Here is a 19,985-nt window from a genome sequence, read left to right as displayed (position 1 = left end):
GGGAGGGGAAAGGCTTCAACTTTCAGGACTCCAGGAAATAACAGGGCCTTGACTTTACAGCACCTGACCAACCTATGGGCCCATGAAGACTGTCGGCCTCCCTTCTTACTCTGGGGTGGTCTCCATGTGGGCTGGTTGGGCTCCAGTGCGGACTGGCTAGGCCCCAAGAGGCTGGCTGTCCAGGCCCCCTACCTTCGGGGCCTGAAGGAATAGGAGGTTGGGGGAACCCCACCTCCAGGCAAAAATAAGAAAGTCAGCAATGAGGCCCAGGGCTTGCAGCTGTTCTGGCCTTGTGGGAGGATCTGCCAAGGCTGGAGGACTGGGGGAAGGGAAGAGCATCAGAGCCAGCCTGGGACCACAGCATCACCAATGAGCCCCAAACCTGGAGAAGCAAGGACTGGAAAGATTTGGCTGTAAGGGTTTCAGGCAAACTCTGGCTGTTGCTCCTTTCCTCCTAGGACTAGGAAGGGCCTATCCCACCTTTTGGCATCAGCTAGTCAAGGTAGCGAGACCTTCTCTTGGTTGGAGCTCTGGGGGAGCTTGGGCATGGATGGGGTGCTGGGACTCTGGAGGCCAGATTGAAGCCTGGTGCCTCATCTAGCACGACCAGTGCCAAAAATGAAGAAGGACTGTTACTCTAGCATCCACTGCTGGTCAGTGAGGACCAAAGAGCAGCTAGTAGTCTTTGGGCTCCTCTGGTGGCTCAGATGGTAAAGGATCTGCCTGTAACACAGGAGACCTGGGTTCGATCCCTGGATCAGGAAGATCCCCTGGTGAAGGGAATGGCAACCCACGCCAGTATTCTTGCCTGGGAAATCCCATGGACAGAGGAGCCTGGAGGGCTACAGTCTATGGGGTCACAAAGAGTTGGACATGACTGAGCGACTAACACACACACACACACACACACACACACACACACACACACAGCAGCTTCTGTGTAGATGCTATGAGGGATGAGGCCTGTACTCACTGCTGTCTTTTGTTTTGGGAAAACACACACACACGCACACACACACACACACATATATGTAATTATATAGTCAGACACTAAAATACGCAGCAGAATCTCAAGCTGCAAAGCAGTGTCTGGTGTGCCTTTTTGGGTGGGTGGGAAACTCTGTAAGCTGAAGGAGTGAATGAAAGAATGTATTTTGTTTATAAACCTGAATAAATTCCTGCATTTTTAGCCTTTATGAAGCAGCAGAGTTTTAAAACTGGATTTGAGAGGCCATCCATTTTTCAGGCTTAACATCCAAGGGATGATCAGGGAATTGGGGACTTTTTCCTGGTTTTTAGTTCTTTTTCCAGTTCATTTCCAGTGAATGAACCTTGGAGCCTCTGCATTTAAGTATAAAGAATCACAAACAGGTATGTGTGCTGGAGACAAGGCGTTCTTTTTGCTCTCTGAAATTTGCTTCTTCCAGTTCTCCCTATCGAGGGGGAGAAAGCAGGGGAGACCAAGAGCTGTTGGGATTCTCTGGGAGGAATCCGAGGCAGGCAGCAGCCAGTTCTGTGTTCAGAATGTACTTGCTGACAAGAGTGCGGGCCTGGAATTCCAGGCTGGCCCCGGGCCCAGAAGGGGATGGAACCATCCTGAACAGGGTTTGGGGAACAGAGCCCACCTCAGGTCACATCCCCAGAGTCATCCCTTATCTGTGGAGTCTGGGGCCTTTGAGATAGTGGGTCTAGGTAAGCCCTGGGGAGAGTGAGAGAGTCTTTAGGACCCTCTCCTTGAAGGGAGACAGACCTCAGCAGTAACTCCCAGCCCTTTATTCACCCAACTCCCTGAAAGAATGTGGGGCCTCGAGCGAGTGACCAGTGCCAGCGGGTCAGAGCTATTTCTGGCGGCTGAGGAGGCATTGGATTCCGGGTGTTCAGGGCAGGAGGAGGAGGAGGAGGATGGAGGAGGGTCAGGCCTGAGGCGCTTCCCGGACGCGCCGGCCTGCTGGGGGCTAGGCCCCCCGGAGAGGGGCCGGCTTCCTGTTCTTCCGGCCCTCGCCTCAGTTTCCCCATCAATATAAGAGTCGGGCAACGGGGCCATCATCGTTCCAATCTGGAGGACGCTTCCTGATTGTTTTCTTGGTTTACAAATAACCTGATCTGAGTTTGAAGGAAATCAGGAAGGCGGAAGGCAGTCTATGGGTGGCCAGTTGCGGCCGGGCCAAGTTATCCAGCCTGACCACCCGGGTAGGCTGGATGTCTGTCAGACGCCCAAATGCCTGAGGTAGGGTGGGGAGCCCCTCCCCCACCGCTAGTCCTGAGCTCTCCGGGCAACCCGGACGGGCCGAGGCGTGTCCCAGGGACCGACCCGGCGGGCCGCGGGCGGGATTTCCAGGATGGGGGCGTGTCCTTTCGAGCGGGGGCGTGGCGGGCCAATGAGCGGAGCGGCGCGGACGGGGGCGGGGCCTGTGCGCGGGTGCGGCGCGCTGCGGGGCGGCCGACGCAGGCAGAAGCGGGCGTCGCGGGGACTGCCGGTCGGCGCCGCGCGGAGCTGGCCGCGGGATTGGCTGCGGCACTCGCGTGTCAGGGGGTTGCTAGGCTTCGGTCGCGCGCCCCGCCCTTGCGCTCCGCGCCCTCTCGCCGCCCGGTACGTGCTCGCGCGGAGGCTGCGGTGCGGCGCTCGCGCTCCTGGGGCTCGGCGGCGGCGGCGGCGGCGGAGGCGGGAGCTTCGCGCCGAGTCCCCGGGGAGCAGCGGCGGCGGCAGCGTGTCGCGGCCGGAAAGAGCGAGCACCTGCCGCGGCCCGCCCGGCGGCGCTCGGTGTGTGCGCCGCCCGTGCACTGCCGCCGAGCCTGCCAGCCCAGGCCCCCCCATCTCCGTCGCCGGCGGAGCCTCCCGAGGAACACCTGCTGCTGCTCGCTATTTGGCCCGGGGCGGGGACACGGTCGCAGACGTCCTTGCGGGTGAGGCGGCGGCGGGGCCCGGGTAGAGCCGCCCCTTGCTCTCGGCCCCTCAGGCACAGGCTGGGGGCGTCCAGAGTCCGGGCCCGGGCTGCGCGCCGCGGCGATGGGCCAGGCCTCAGCCCGGCCCGCGCTCCCGGGAACGCGGGGCCTGCGCGTCGGCCGCGGGCGTGTGCGGCCGGCCTGCGGACTGCCTCCGGGGCTTCCACCGAGGGTCGCGCCTCCCAGCTTGGCCAGATCCCGAGATTGGGGCGTTGAGCCCCCTCAGGAGGCGGGGAAGGGCGCCGCAGCCGCCGGAGCCTGAGCTCAGAGGCTTGGGGTCACCCCTTCACACACAGACACACTTGGGCTTCTTTGGAAGCCTGCTGCTACCTTTTCACCTTTTCACTTAGTCTTTGGAAAACGATCTTCACCTGCAGGAATATTTGGAAAAATGTCTTCGGAGAAATGGCTTTCTGGGTTTAGAAGGCTTCTGCTGTAAATTTCAAGTTAATTTCACACCATCTCAGCTGCTGATTTAAACTGCATATTTTAATCTCTATGACTTGAGAAGCTCTAAGACCTGTGAACTTCAGAATGAGTTTTAATGGTGACCATAAAGTTTGGCCTTGGTGAGAGCTACACGGCCTGGGACAGCACGGTTATAGCCTAGAGTTCTAACTTAAGAGCCCGGCCTGCTGCTTCCCTAAATAAGCGAGTAGACGTGATTCCTGGCTTGGAAGCCAGACTTCTGTGCAGGGAGGTGGTGTTTACAGGACATCAGTTCAGAGGAAGAGTTGAATGTGCTACCAGGTGTTTGGGAGTTTGGTGTAGATGGGTTGTTGTAACTTTATCAGGTTGTTCTATGCTTAGCTCTTGAGAGAGGTAATTTGGGGATGTGCTTTTTTCTTAAAAAAAAAAAAAAAAAAGAATTCAACATGGGAGGCATAGTTTGAATATGGAGAAGTTGAATTGAACTTTGCTGGCCTTGGAGCCAAGTAATCAGAGCTCCTGGCCTGCGTGCTTAAAGGAGATTGAGGAGCCATTTCTTGGAGCAGTGAGATTTGGGGAGGGAGTTCGATGAGCCTATTGAAGGCTTGCAGGATACTGTGTGAAAGGAGATGCAAGCAATGCAATTTGAGCAACAGACATCTGATTGGAACATGAAAGCTTGTGTTGCTGTGTACCTCTGTTGAAAGAGGCAGAGAGCCAGCCTTCACTGTTCTGAAAAAGTGATTTGGCAAAGTACATTCATTTATTTAACAAATACTTGACTTCACTACTTACCAGATTCTGTGGTAGGTCCAGGGGACCCATGTATTGGGTTGGCCAAAAAGTTCATTGAGATTTGTCCATACACTTTTCCAGAAAAGCCCTAACAATTTTTTTTATCCAGCCCTAAGAAAGAACCTGGTTCTGCCCTTATGGAAGTCAGTATGGTGGGCAGTGGGGGATGGAGGACCTGTGATTGATAGTGTCTGCCCACTCAGTGTGCTCAGATGGTTCTTGGGAGCCTGAGGAGAGAGGGAATTCCTGAGCCAAGGCTTGCAGGGCCAGCAGAAATTAGCTGGGGGACAGCAAGGTCCCGACTCAGGGAACCACATGTACATGAGTGCCTAAAATAGCACCTGTGAGTCCTCCAGCTTGAGAGGTGGGGGCCCCTGGCCTTTCTCTTGTGCCAAGGAATTCAGACTTCAAATTCAAGGTGCCAGAGTCTGGGAAGGGTTTTCCTCGGTGGAGTGGTGTGGTCCAGACCTATGTTTAGAAAGGTCTTGTTGGTGGCCACATAGGTGGTGCAGGAGAGGATGGGAAAAGGACCTAGGGCTCTGAGTTAAACCCTTAGAGGACAGATGAGGGTGAAGGAGCCAGCCTAGGAGACTGGCTGAAAAGTTTGAGCAAAGGGAATTCCAAGCTGTGATGGGGGAGAAGGCTCTATTCAGGAATGTGTGGGCCAGAATATTTAACATGACCAAGGCTTTAAATCACCTCTTTTGTAAATTTGCTAGTGTCTCTTGAACATTGAATATGGTGGAATTTGGAGGGACCCTTGGGCCACTTAGACTGGGGTTGTTGTTTATGAAAGGAGAAGCATAGCTTTTTTTTTTTTTTTTGTTAACCTTAACCTTATTTCTCACTTGAACTGGGAGCATCGCAGTTTTTCTTGGGCAGGGCTGGTATATTAACCCCTGAAGTAAATAGATACGTGTTCATCCTTGTTGAGGCAGATGAGCGCATGTTCAGTCCTTTAACCTCACAGTCATTCCAGCCTTTCCTGAGCTCTAGATCAGTGATGCGATGGATCTACACCAGCACAGTCTAGGGCCTTCGGAGTTTCTGCTCTACATGCACTATTGTGAATGCTTCTGAGAGTCCTTTCCAGTGGCTTAGCAAACTGAGTCACAGATGAAGGAATGTTCCCAAGGTCACACAGCTGTCATGTGGCGGATTTAGGATTTGAACCCTGGTTGGACGTTTGGCTATACCCATCTGTGTTTGTGTTGTATCAGACTAATAATGGTCTCAGTTGGGTCCTTCTCTGGCAAAGACCAAGCCCAGGTGTTTGGTGGTGGGCAGAATGCTGGGATGATATGAGAAAGGGATCAGTGATCCCACATGGAGCTCCAGGAACATGCTTTGAGGGGCTATTTTCAGAAATCTAGGGTTTATCAGAGCCTTCTTGAGCCCTGCGCTGGTGGCTCTGGGCACTGTACTAAAGTAAGCCAGTGAACTTGGGTCCTAGGCTGGAGAGGGCAGACCTTAGGGGAGAACTAGATTTGAGCTAGACCTTCAAGAAGGGTTAGTGGTTTGATTGGTGAAGGAGTGGTGGCAAGAAGGTCACAATTGCGTGGAAGAAAAAGAAGTGAACAGAGGAAAGGGGCTGGGGCGGGGAGAAGGCTGGGCTGTTTTTCTGTATGTTCTGGAAGGTTGAGTTGGAGTCAGAAGGCCACATGGAGAAGTTTGATGTTATGGAAGAACAGGAAACCTTGGCGATCTCAAAACACACTGTGATGGGATCAGCTCTGGGTTTTCAGAAGTGAGCCCCCATTGTGAATGTTGAGGTTGGGCTGGATTAGAGACAGGTTGGTTAATTACTGCTGTGGTCCACTGGGGAGATAGTGGCTCTGAACTAGAACAGTGGTCAGCAGGGCAGTGGAGATGAAGAAGGTTCAAGATGAGCCAGTTCAGCAGATGTTAGGGACCTGAATGCTGCTGGTACCAGGAGGGATCTACCACAGACTGAGGCAGAAGGTTGACAGTGAAAAGATGAGGATATGAGGCTGCATTAGCCAAGCACTGATAAGGACTTGAGAAACTCCGAATAAAGAAGGGCCCCTAGGGAATTCCCTGGTGGTCCAGTGATTAGGACCCTGTGGGTCACTGCGGAGGACTGGGTTCGATCCTTGGTCCGGGAACTAAGATCCCACAAGGTGTGTGGCATGGCCAAAAAAAAAAAAGAAGGGCCTCTAGATTGCCTGAAGTGGGGAAGGCTTGAGTTTCTGTGGCAGGCAAGCAACAGGGCAAAAAAGAGGTAAACTTAACGAGAGAGCACAACTTGTTGACCCACTTGGTAGGTAGAGGGAAGCATCTATACTTTCAGATACTCAGAATCATGGTGGGTGTAATGTAGCTTTAGACTGGATTTCAGGTAAAGAATTGCCAGTGACTTGCACATTTGACCTGTGCAAGGCAAACTAAAGGTGTCCCATGATGGTGTGACGTCAGAGCCCCTTTACCCCATGCTTCCTTTTTAAGTTGGTTTTTTTTTTGATCGTAGCCTTCTTGATAAGAGGCACATAACTAGTCGAGCTGAATGGCAAGTGGTGATAGACTGATTTTGCGGGTGGGCAAGAATAAGAGTGAGGTCTTCCGAGTTGTTTTTTTTTTTAAGATTTTGTTTATTTATTATTTTTACTTGGTGTGCCAGGTCTTAGTTGGCGCATGTGAGATCTATTCCCCAACCAGGGATTGAACCCGGCCCCCCTGCGTTGGGAGAGTGGAATCTTAGCCACTGGACCATTAGGGAAGTCCCGTCTTAAGAGTTTTTTCCCTAACCAATGTAGGAAGTCAGCATTGAGAAGTTTGACTCAATATTCCAGGTTCCGGGGTACCTTGTTTAGGTTTGAGCGACTGCAAGAGGGTAACGGCTTGGAGGCTGGAGGCTTCCAGAGTATCAGAGAAGTAAGAAATGCGGGTGTGAACATGGAAGGGGACCCAGAGGGGGACTAGAGTATTGAACCATAAGGGAACTCTGAGTGAGAATACAGGTAGTGTGGGCTTCTAGGTGCTCTGTGTATTGGTCAAGGATTTCTCCCTCCTCCACGTTCAGGAGTATTTCTGTGCTTTTCCAGTGTTACGGTTTTGTTGCTTAAGCCCCCATCTTTCTCTGCTGTTCCTGGGTTGACGCTCCAGTCCTGGAATAAGATGTTGGTGGTTTTCAATATGCAGGTAATTAATCTGGTCATTTCCCAGTAGGTCTGTGTGTGCCCATGTTTTTGGGCACTAATTTAAAGTAGTCTTCCTTTGAGTTGCATAACCTGCTTCGCCTTTTGACCGCCACTCTTCACTCTGATCATTAGTCAGTGATACTGCTCAGATAGCAATTTCTATAAATAGGATTTTAGAGTAGTTTACAAAATTACACCAGCCAGAGGGCTTAATTTAGCCCTAGTGAATAGGGTTTCCTATTTTCCCATTCCTTGGGTTTGAGAGAGCTAAGCATTTTCTTAGCTTTGCTCTGGGTCCAGGGTGGAAGGATGGATGGCCTGCCATGGTACAGTATCATGAACTGAGTGTGTCTAAGTTGATGAAACTGTCCTGTGTTCTCTGTTGGAATGAAGTAAATCTGAATGAACTTTTGCAGTATGTTGACTTAATTTATATTTTACAAGTAGAATCCTAATGGGAATAATCAGCTGAATATAAAAAATCATTTTTATAACAGTGTCTTTAACCTACACATCCTGTGATGCATTTAATAGTGTTTAGGTTTTGCTTCTCAGTTATACCTTCTTGAGCTAATTATTTTTGAAAATACCCCTGTCTAAATTTTAGACATCGAAATTAATTTTGTATGTTTTGAAACTGTTTATAATTTTTTGATCCTAGACTGACTCTACAGAAGACATTTCATTTTCTTTGTCATCCTTTGGCAATAAAGGGTGACTGGTGGTGTGGGCAGATTGAGTGGCACGCCCCACTTCCTTTGGAGGTGGTGGTTGTGGTGTATGTAATGCCGCCTTGGTTGTGGACATTCACCAATATCGGTTCCTTCTTTTCCTGTAGGGCTTCTGCTCTCCAGGAAGATAAGGCTTTTTTTTTTTTTTTCTGTCCTTGCTGCACGGGATGTGGGATCTTAGTCCCCCTGCAGTGGAAATGAGGAGTCTTAACCACTGGACCACCAGGGAAGTCCCCTTAAGATAAGGGTTTTAAAGCAGCCTGGCACTAGAGCTTGAAGAAAGGTACTTGGAAAGGGAGGTTGCTGCTAAAGCAAGAGGAGGGATAATCACATACTTGGCAAAATGATCATGGAATTTTAAAACACTGTAGTGGGGCAAACGCTGTATTAAATAATACATGTATTTAAAAAAAGAAACGTGGACGATGAAAAAGTCGAAAGTAAGGGGAAAATCTCTTGTCTTCCCCAACTTTATTCCTTCTTTAATGCTAACAACACATGGTTAATCTCAAAAAATTCTAAAGGATTTTTGCACAGGGGAAAGAAATCTTTCTTCGATCTATCCCCTCGGTCACTGCTTCCCCTCCCTAGAAGCAGCCGGCATCCCCTGATTCCTGGGTGTCCTCCAGAGATGGCTCTTGGGCAGCACTTTTACTGAGTTAAAATTTAATTTTTAATCTTGCTTTTGCCCTCCCAGCATTATAGTATTCATTGTTCTATAAATATAACATTTCTGATGGTTAACCTGTCTTTAGTTCTTACACGGTTGTTAATCTTACTTTAGTTATAGTAGATAATATTGCAGTTGACATCTTTGTACGTAGTTTTTTTTTTTTTTTTTTCGAACCTTTTTTTTTTTTAAGAATCTTTTTCTTACCTCCACAATATTAAATATAAAACTTTTGGGAAAAGTGCAGTGTGACTTACACTTTTGAAGGAGCCCATTTATAACATCAAGTGAGGCAGGTTTGTATTGAATGTCATTTTTTAAGCACTGTGTACATTTTCCCTAGTCTCTTTTCTGTGACTTACATGTGTGTGCAATTTTTGGAGCTGCCTGGAGGCCAAGACTCGATATTCCCTGCCATTGGGGGTATGTGTAGCCACAGATTCATTCCTGAGGCAGTCACAGCCCTCAGATACCCTAAGTATAGGGGAGTGTGCCAGTTGAGGGAAGCTTAAGGACGAGTGAAGCCCTTGGAAGGATGTGTCATACTCAGGGAAAAAGAGGCCAGTGCCCATTTTCGTCTGTTTTGGCGTTTGCTCTTCATTTCTGTGGATGTTGAGTTTTTGTATATGGAGTATGGGAATCCACAAATAAGAAGCACTGCTTACAGAGTCCTTTCTAATAGCTGGTGTTAATGTATACGCATTGAAACAAATTCGTGGAGTTGGAAGATGCCTGTTTTGGCAAATGTTAGAGTTGTCTCTGTTTTACTTCTCACTGCACTGGGAACATTTCCCCCGGGAATTCCAGGGGTTGATAAAGGATTACTTAAGGAGGCTCCCGAGGCTGTCTGTGGCCGAAGTGAACCAGTTCTGCCTTGGTTTTCGGAAATGCCTCTTTTAAGTAGCCTAGTTGTTCTCCAGGGCTGGGTTGATTCTTTAGCTGGTTTTTGCCAAGGAAAATGATGAAGTCAATGATAGAATTGCAAATACTATTTTCTTTTTATTTGGCTGTTAATCAGCACGTGGTACACCATCCATTTTCTGGGCCCTCACTATACAAGAAATGCTTTCATAAAGCGTTCATCTCTCGTCGCTGTAAATATCCTGTTCCTGCTTCTGCTTGGGCTGGTGGGTTGTCTTTGCGTTGGATCTGCTCTGACCTCAGGGAGCCTCACATACTGGATTTTTGAGTAGTAGAGACTAGCCTGATGAGTAGTCCTTGAACAGGGGGGCATTCTGGGTCTTGTGGAAAATGAGGAAGTGTCGAGAACTTTGCCCCACCTGTTATGTTAAGCATCCTGGACTAAGTGTCTTTTATTTTTAGACTTTTGAGCAAGGTTGGGAAGACTGAATTGCCTGAGTAGAGAAACTTGGTAGGAGGAGACTAGAAACTCTTTATTAAAGATCTAAAAACAGAATTCATTAAAGTCACAGATAACAGAATTCCTGTCTCCTTTCCTTCTCTGGGTTATTCCCAGCTGTTGTGTCTGCTTACCTGGAAAAGATCACAGTATTTTGTCAGGAGGGTCAATAGTACAGACTTAACACACTGCATTTGCCAGTCTGAGTATGTGCTTTATCCAGTTTTAAAAGTAGTCTAAAAAGTGACTGGATTCCTGGGCACTGGGAAGAAATCTTTAGCGGGAAAGATTGATTGTTCTTGCAGTACGAGCCCTGGGCTGACGGGGACCGTGGGGTGCCTGAGCGTTTGTTTATTTTTTTTTTCCTTCTGGTTGGACACTGTTGACCAGAGAGAGGACACCTGTGTAGGCCACCTCATCCACATGACTTAATCAGTTGGCACCTCAGGACTCCCTTCTGGTTTTTCAGGAGGGGTCCTTTCTGGCTAGCGCAGCTAGAAGGGAAAATGGCTGCTCAGGCTGTCTTCTTCCGCAGGCCTCTGCTGCCCTGGGCTGCCTGTGCCCTTTCCCTCCATGTGAGGGGGTGAAGGAATGTCCCGGCCTCCCCTCTCCCCTCCTGCCATGCGCTTCCAGGGAGAATGGGGCCCATTGTGGGCTGTGCACAGCCCTCCACTTAAGTGTCCGGCCTGCCGTGGCCTCTCTTCAGTCTGCTGTGGCAACGGGATGCTGAGGGGGCCACGAGCCCGACGAGCCGTCATTTCCTCACAGGCTGCCCTGCCATTCAGGAGTGCTCTGAGCCACGGTGCCGGTGCTGTTTGCCCTCGGGGCTGCGCTCTGATTTTGTTATGTCTTGGTCAGCATTCTTGTGGACCCCTTTCCAGGGCTGAGCTCACTCTTGCGGCAGATCTCAGGCCATATTTGGAGAGGCAGGCCTGCTGCTCCCAAGGGTGACTGAGTGCTGGTCACACGAGGCTGGGGAGTTGCTCCGGGCCTTTGTTGTGTTTTGAATCCACTGGGAAGCATCGGATTAATCTATTTGTGAATGAAACTGGACTTAGATTCTTGCTTTTCAAATTTATTCTGGCCTTCAGTTGTATCTCAGTAGAGCTGGGGAAAAACTTACTTTGGTGTTGAAGATGTGAAATGCTGGAATATGGGATAGGGGAAGCCAGAGAGACTCAACTTAAAATGTGTGTGTGTTTTTTTAAATTTATCTGACTGCACTGGGTCCTGGTTGTGACATGCAGAACTCTCAGTTGTGGCGTGCGGGATCTAGTTCCCTGAGTATGGATCGAACCCAGGCCCCCTGCGTTGGGAATGCAGTCTAAGCCACTGGCCCACCAGGGAAGTCCCGAGATTCAGCCTATTAAGAAACAGGTTTGTTCTGGATACGGGAGCTCTCTCTTGATACCAAACTGCCTTACCCATCAGGTAGTTCTCCTGACCCCAGGCCAGTGTGTCCTTGGGAAAAAAATGTAAGAGATACTTAATGATTTAAAGGAGACCTTAAAGACTTAAAGAGTGAACAGATAGAGGTCACTGGCTGCTTCTCTTTCGAGGGTGTTGGCATCAGATAAGGAGCCAGGTTTGTCATCAGCAGTTGTTTAGCAGGTTCTGTGAGCAGGGTAGTTGAGCGAGCTGGTAGTGGAACGGGAGATGGAGAAGGCCCAGTCAGGCCTTCCTGGAGCTGGCGAAGGCCTTTTCTACATGAGGTCTATATTGATTGCCTGGAAGGCCACTGAGAAATTTGCTCCTCTAAAACCCAGGTAGGTTGACTTTGGAACGGTCCTGGAAGTTGTTCTTGGAAGGCAGCTAAGCTACCCACTATACCACGAATGCCTCGATTTGAAATTGTTCTTGCTCATAGTAAAAAAAAAAAAAAATCCATTCTTCCCATGATGCTTCAACATGCACAGTTTCTTTGTTTTCTGGGAAGTGTCTTGTGAAAGGAGCAGCTGGTACTTGCATTGCCCTGGATGTTTGCCTTCCTTCTACTTTTTTTTTTCTTTTATTACAGAAAAAAAAAAAATTTCAAGCCTATTTTAACCTGCTACCTGAGCAGAGTGATCTGCTTCCTTCTCCGTTTTAAGATTGGGAGTGGCACTCGTTTTTATCAAATAAAGGAATAAAACTTGCTGTGCTGAGATAATACTGCAGATGCCAGCTCTTTTTATAAATGATACTGAGTTTTCTAAAGGAGAGTTGTTCTTTCAGATAGTGCCTCATCATGCTATGGTCTCTTGGGTCGTGACCTCCCAAGAGGTGAGGTCTATCCACTAAAGGCCCTTGCTTTTTAGCAAGACAGGCAAGGACCTGTGGTACAAGTTCGATGAGGTTGGACAGTGAAAACACTGAGTACCCTCAGCAGTAGAAACCTGAGCCTGAGAAGGGAATATACCTTCTCAGGTATATACCAAGAGAGCTCAGAGGTCCTGAGCTCTCTTGTCCCCGCTGCCTCAGGAAAATCAGGAATCTCATCCCTGTAGGCTGCTGAAGAGAAAGTATAACTTTCTGGTAGTGAGTCCTACACCTCTCCGTAATTGGTACCTGTTATTCTTACACTTGTACCTTTTTCTGGTATAAACTTGAGAGTCTAGTATTTAATAATTAAAAAAAAAAGTGTTAGTTGCTCAGTCGCATCTTGAGTCTTTGCAACCCCTTGGACTGTAGCCCGACAGGCTGCTCTATGAAATTTTCCAGGCAGAGTATTAAAGTGAGTTGCCCTTCCCTTTTCCAGGGGGGTCTTCCCAACCCAGGGATTGAACCTGGGTCTCCTGCATTGCGGGCGGATTGGTTACCATCTGAGCCACCAGGGAAGCCCAATAGTTAATAAAGGCTGGACATGTTTCTTAGGCTAAGTGATTGATTCGGGCTTTTTTTAAATTGTGTTTCATTTTACATATGTAATTATATTTTATGTGTACCAAGTAGTATCATATATTTTTTTTAAAAAGCCTTAGGCTGTGAGCACATCGTGCTAAGTCACTTCAGTCATGTCTAACTCTTTGCAACCCTGTGGACTTCTGTGTCCAGGCTCCTCTGTCCATGGGATTCTCCCATCTGTGCTTCCCAAAAGGCAGCACTGGCTTGACTGCTCGCTGACCTGTGGAGCTTTGCGTGCTGTGCTGTCTCTCTTAGAGTGGCTGATCCAGGAGGGACTGGCCCCAGCAAGATGAATAAAAGACAAAAATAGTTTGAGGATCAAGGATTTTGGTAGCTGGACAGTGGTGTTTGTGAGGAGCTCCTTTGGCGATTCTTCGATGGGCCCAGCTTGTTTTCTCGAGCCTCACTAGTGTGGTAGAAGGAGCTCAGCCTGGCAAGGTTGTCATATGAATTGATTGACTAGAAGGGCTTGGTTTCCTTTTTTTTTTGTATAATATTTATCTCTGAATATTCAATTGCACTGCATGCCTGGTTTGAAAAGCCCTTGGTTTTCAAAGGGCTACACGTATGCTTATTTTTTTTTTTTAACATATACTTATTTTTTCCCCATGTGACCATATGACTTCTTGACTAGGGGACTTATAAAACTGACTTTTCAGCTAGCAGATGCATTTTAAGAGACTTGGAGCCAGTGGGCGCGCCTGGTTGAATGTTGGGCAGTAGCAGTTTCTGTAGCTGGAACATACAGTCCAGCTGAGCTGTAGGGCTGGAACTCTTTAGAACAGGAATTTTAAGTCTTAAAATTAGTGTTCTTGCCTGGAGAATCCCAGGGACGGAGGAGCCTGGTGGGCTGCTGTCTATGGGGTCGCACAGAGTCGGACACGACTGAAGCGACTTAGCAGCAGCAGCAGCAGCAGGATGAATTTAGTCTGGAATGTCAGAACCTTACTCTGTAAAGTCAGCATCTTTCCTAGAAACCTGAAGTGTTTGGGGCTTCCTTGACTCCCTGAGGGACAAACCGAGCTTAGAGCTGCTGAGTATAAGGAAGATGAGGGTACAGGCACTGTTGCCTGATTTCTGAGTGGAGGATAATTATCCTAAAGACAAAAATTGGGTTCCAGCCTCCGGATAATGAAAGCACCAGGCTTTATGATTCTGTGTCCAGAGGGAGCTGCCTGCCTGTGGGTTCCTACTGGAGAAGGCTCCAGGTGATTTCCAGATAGTGAAGGCATTTGGTCTCTGACCTTTGTTTTAGAGGCATTGAGGATAAAGCTGTTGGCCGTTATCAGATAAGAAAATGACCTGATACCCCCCAGAGGGGAGCGGAAAATCTCTAAATGGTCACTAAATCCTCTGAAAGGAAGCAGAGCCCACAGGGCTTCTCCCAGCCTGAGAGTAGCTCTGGGTCAGGGAAGGGCCTCACAGAGGAGGCCACTGTGAGGAGTTGATGCTCAGGACAAGAGAAGGAAACCCTGCTGTGGAAGTAGTCCATTTCTATTGCAGGCACTACAGACTCCTTATCATTGTAGGGGGATCATCGACCTTGGCAGTTTGATTTCAGATTTGGGTCTGGGGTGGAGAAAGCAGGATGCCCAGCGGTGTGCATAGTGATGTCCACATTCCTTCGCTAGGCTGCTCATTTAGGTTGTCTGAAGCACAAAAGTATTAAAACTGTCAAGAGATTGTGGGTGACTGGATTAAGGTCATTTGTATTTTGTATATATATTTTAAGGTGTGTGATGTGAGGGATCGGGGAGAGGACCTCACAGAGCTGGCAGGCAGTAATAGGTTATTTTCAAAGCCAGGCTGACATTCAGGTGCACACTGACGTGTCTGTGACCTGTGGGGCTCTTTCCTGACCCTGATGCCATACCTTAGTCGTGATTCTGGCGGGGCCTTCAAGGTGAAGTTTCAGGGAGTTGGCAGAGTTGACTGTGGGGAGCCATTTTGGTGTGGTGCTGATATGCATGAGAGTGTGTATGTGTGTGTGTGGGAGGGTGCTTTGGGGATAATTGGGGAAGCTGCAAGAGGAGATGGGAGAGGAATTAGGGAACGTGAGCCTTAGCAAGAGGTCGGGAGGGAAAGGATCACTCCCAGTGTGTGGAGGAACCTTGCTCTGTTTGCGTTGTTAATCCCCAAGTCATCGGAGGAGGTAGGAAGCAAGGGTGCGAGGGGTTACTGTCTGGGGATGGTGAGGGGTGGGGACTGGAGGCCATCATGGGCCAGGTCAGCTAGTGGTAGCAGTGGGAGACGAGTATAGTGACTTTGGCCAATCCTGAGGTGACAGACTTCTGGCCGCATAGATAGAGCCAGCTGAACAGAAACAGAGGCTGTGAGGGTGGACTTGCCCCGAGTTGGGGGGCCTGAAAGGCAGTGCTGGTGTGCTTTGCCAAGGGAGCAAGTTAAAAACCCTTCAGGCCCTGGGAGTCAGGAAAATCTGCTGTGAAGGGACTAATGACTAGACATGTCGGGATTTGGGGGCACCCAGTTTAAAAAAACTACACTACCTTTACCCTGCCCGGGGGAACCAGTTATGGCTGCAGTGCCAGCTTAACAAGCAGCAGAGAGTGAGCCGCCAGTGGGGTTCCCAAGGCCGAACCCCTGAATTAGAGGAGGTCCCCTCCCAATTGCCTGTGAGGCCACCCTCTCTTTTCCAGGCTTCCTGGTGCGGTTCACTTTCTGCAAATGCTGCTTCGCAAAGCCCTCAAGCTCTTCCAGGACTGGTTTTATGTTTGAAAGTGAAAGTCACTCAATTGTGTCCAACTCTTTGCGGCCCCATGGACTATACAGTCCAAGTAGCCATTCCCTTCTTCAGGGGATCTTCCCAACCAGGGGTCAAACCCAGGTCTCCCACATTGCAGGTGGATTCTTTACCAGCTGAGCCACCAGGGAAACCCAGTTTTGTGTTTACTTCATCTTATTTATTTACTTAATATATTTTTGACTTGGAAAAAACTTCACTAGTGTAAAAAATAAAACAAAAATGGAGAAAACAAGGCCACCCCCCTTCAAAAAAAGTAGAGCTTAGTAAATTATAAGGTCAAGAAAAGAGCTTTATCTGTTCCCCCAGAGGCTTCTCGGCACGCTCCAATCCTGCCACAGCCTGCTCTTTCCCTTCCTTCCCAAGGTGACCCCATCCTGTCCTTTTGTAGCTGCTTCCTTACTTTTTTTTTTAAAAATAGTTTTATTCTCCCAAATGTCTGTCCTTAGGCACTGCAGTTTAATTTGTGCATGTTTTGTTAATTGGCGTGTGTTTTAAGTTTCTTTATCTATATTTCCCTGCTCTGTCCTGTTTCCTGGCAGTTATCTGCTGGAGAACCTGGGCCATTAGACCTGTGGGGTCTCTCCCAGTCCAGAGTGAGCAGTTGTGTCCCAGGGTGCAGAGCAGCACACCCTTCTCTGTGTTTACTGTGAATGGGCAGCTGGATCTAAAGGCTCGATCTGCCTCAGCTCTGGGCCTTCTGGCAAGGCGGAGGTGGTTTGGGCCTTTGCTTTCCTTTGTTCCATATCTTGCTCATAGGCAGGGATCCAGAGCACCACTTCTGTGGCAGGACAGTGGGGCCTGAGGAAAGGTCAGGCCAGCTCAGCCTCTCAGTGGCTCCACCGTCTTTGTCAAACCAGTTTCCCCAGCATGGGTGTGACAGGTGTGGCAAGGGGAAAAGGCTGGATGTGTTCTCTGGTCTGATTCGCTGATGGGACTTCCCTGGTGGTCCAATGGTTAAGAATCCGCCTGCCAGTGCAGGGGACATGAATTCGATCCCTGGTCTGGGAAGATGCCACATGCCACGGGTCAGCTAAGCCCGTGCACCACAGAACTACTGAGCCCCACTGGAACCCTTGAGCCGCAACAAGAGAAGTCACCAAAATGAGAAGCCCATGCTCTGCAACTAGAGAAAAGCCTGCACTCAGGGACGAAGACCCAGCACAGCCAAAAGTTAGTGAATAAATAAATAAATGCAAAACAAGAGTCATGACTTTAAAAAACAACATAATTCACCAAGGTGGGTTCACAGAGGGCCCTCTCAGGTCCTCTCTCCTTCCTCCACACTGACCCTTCTCCCCAAGGCAGAGCCTCTGCCTTCTCCACGTAGGGCACACACAGCCCCAGGGGTCAGAGCTTAGAGAGCAGCCAGACTCCATAGTCTTTCGCCATATCTGCGCCATCAGGCCACGGAGGTTGGGAGGATAGTGGGACCCTTTGTGGGCTGTGGTCGTGGCCTCACCTGCTGGTCTCCAGCCCTGGGTGCAGAGACTCGCCTGACAGGATGGGGAGGCATGTCAGCTGCCAGTGTTTTTGGCTGGCAGCTGGAGAGGGGGGCATGTGGAGGGCCAAGGTGAGTGTTGCTTCGGTGTGAGGGTAGCCTCAGGGTTCAGGGCCAGGGACTTGTCCACTAGTCCTGGCTTTCTTGTCTGAAGCCCACCCCAGCTTACCCCCAAAATTTGATGAGCAGCCTGAGCCAGGGTCTGGCGTGGGGCCAACCACGTGGTCACCTCAGAGCGCTGCTGCCGGGTGAGCTGTTGCTATGAGGCCCTGGAGGATCAGGGCTCTGCTCACGGCTGGCCTCTACCTGTGAGTGGGGTTGGCTGAAGAGTTTGTTTGGGTTTTTCCATACGCTGTAATGGAAGAACCCATATGAGCTTTTTGGCCAACCCAATATATAGCAAGCTCATTGCCCTTCAGATGGTAACTGCCCCTGAGAAGAGGTGTCTTGTGATTGATGGGTCAGAATTGATCTGGCCTTCCCCTGCTAGGACACTTCCCATGTGCCTGTGGTGTTTTCATTAAAGTCACACATTAAAAATTCCATTTATTTTTACACTTAAATACTTTTGAAGCCAGGTGCATTCAGATTTTTGCATCCTCTGTATGCATCAAGGTTGCTTAGGCCTAAGGAGGCTGAGCAGGCTTTGTTTTCTTGCCTTGAATCCAAGTTTTCTGAGGGTTGTCCTTTGGGGAGGAGAATGTAAGGAATTCCAGAGTCAGGGAGGCGTGGGCTGTGCTGGTGGAAGGGCTGGAGAGGCTACTGGGCACTGCTCAGGGGCTGCCGGAAGGAGCCGATGTCAGCAGCGGGCATGGCGGGGAGGGGAGTGCTGAATTTTCTGTATTCGAGATCTGTACTACTACATTTAAGAATTGAATTCCTTGGAATTTGGTGAGGTCCAGACCGCAGATCTGGCTAGTTGCTTAGGTGGTGAAGCAGGAGTTAAAGCCATGTTTTCTGGTGTTGGCTGCTCTGGTGTCCTTCACTCCTAAGAGTGAAGGTCCTTAGAGGTAGTCCTTGCTTTTACCTCAAGTGTTAACAAGTGGCAGGTAAGTAGCAGACCCCAACCAAAATGGTCCCAGGCCAGAGCAGAGTCATCTCATTCTTGAAAATCTATTCTGTTATAGATGTTGTTTCACTGAATCGCCTGCTGACTATTAGTGTTTAATTTTTTTTTTTTTTTAACGCTCACTGTGAAAAACAGCTGAGGCAAAATTTACGTGTAGCAATATGCATAAATCATAAATGTACAGCTTGACAGTTTTATATATGTATAGACCACTGAGATTAAGGTATAGAATATTTCCAGTAGGTTCTCTCATGCCTTTACCCAATCAGCATCTCCGCAGAGGTAACCACTGTTCTGGTCTTGAGCCTAGTTTTCTCCTCATGACCTTTATTTGTTTGGCTGTGTTGGGTCTTAGTTGTGGCATAATTTTAGTTCCCCCACCAGGGGTCGAACTCACATCCCATGCATTGTAAGGTGAGTTCGTAACCACTGGACCACCAGTGAAGTCTCACACTTTTCTTGACCTTTATGTACGTCAATGGTATAGAGTATGTATGTACTGTATGTACTTTGAGGTGCCTGTCTTTTCTTGCTGAATGCTAGGTCTCTGACATCGTTGTGGGTCTGTACAGCAGTTTGTTCTCTTTTGTTTAGTATTTCACACATGAATATACCACAGTCTACTGCTTTTCCTGTTGGTGGACATGTGGGTAGTCTCAACTTTTGGCTATCATGAATAATACTGATAAAAAGCCATCCTTTTCCATGGCTTCTAACACCTAAGAGTGACTTAGGTACACTTCACATTTAAACTGCTGGGAGTTTTCTTGATATGCCTTTGTTGTGTTTTGTTTTTGGTCTTTTTAAAATTTTTTTTTAAATTTTATTTTATTTTTAAACTTTACAATATTGTATTACTTTTGCCAAATATCGAAATGAATCCGCCATAGGTATACATGTGTTCCCATCCTGAACCCTCCTCCCTTCTCCCTGTTTTTGGTCTTGTGGAGAATTTCAAGTGCACTCAAAGACAGAGTAATGTGAATCCTATGGGCCTGTCACCAGCCCCAGCGTCCATCAGCTTCCGTTCATCAGTGGGCCAGTCTTGCGCGTTTGCACTCCTGACTGTTGTCCCCCTGCAGCCGCCACTGTTTTGGAGCACATCTCAGACGTCGTGTCATTTCATCCCTCAGTATTTTAATGTGTTCCTGTAAAAGGTAATGGAGCCACAGCAGCTGCTGAAGGGCTTCCTGCTCCTCTCTGTCCTCACGGTAGAGTGTGGCTCCTGGTTCCTGTCTACCCTTCATCTTGATCGAGTTGCCTGTGTCACCTGCTTTTGCCGGCAGTTTTTGAACCGGGAGCCAGCATGGTGTAGAGCTGGGAGGGTCATCTTAGGACGTTGGTATGTCCGTCACTGTGGTGGGCACCACTTTCTGTTGGATTAATTGTCATGTGTACAAGTTAGGCTGATCCAAGAGGAAGGTGGGAATGGACTGGTGAGTACTTCTTTGGTGCTCAGATACACAACTGCCTCTCCCAGATGGCTGCACCGGTCTGGGACAGATGGTTCTTCCGCAGTGCTGCTAGAGTCTGGAGGGTGTGACCCCCAGGACAGCTGGGCTCCAGCATTCCTCCGAGACCGTGCCCCTCAGTTGAAAGACAACAGGCGTCAAACTTAGATTCAGTGATACGATTTAGAAAAGGTTAATGTTTTTCAGAAAAGTGAAGCTACAGTATGAAGATTA

At 48.9% G+C, this 19,985-nt stretch overlaps 1 protein-coding gene across 2 annotated transcripts in view; it reads left to right on the top strand.

The window, feature by feature from the left end:
- Positions 1–2,433: 2,433 nt before the first annotated feature.
- DAG1 (dystroglycan 1) overlaps positions 2,434–19,985 on the top strand; it is a 48,692-nt gene continuing 31,140 nt past the window's right edge. Inside the window, exon 1 of one of the 2 annotated variants that reach the window (XM_070358936.1) lies at positions 2,434–2,590. The gene's annotated coding sequence lies outside the window, so the exon portion shown is untranslated. The other variant, XM_070358939.1, reaches the window with a different exon arrangement.

This window comes from Bos mutus, chromosome 22 (genome assembly GCF_027580195.1).
Source record: "Bos mutus isolate GX-2022 chromosome 22, NWIPB_WYAK_1.1, whole genome shotgun sequence".
Lineage (NCBI taxonomy): Eukaryota > Metazoa > Chordata > Mammalia > Artiodactyla > Bovidae > Bos > Bos mutus.
The sequence above is the reverse complement of the archived record's forward strand: the minus strand, read 5'-3'. Positions and strand labels throughout refer to the sequence as shown.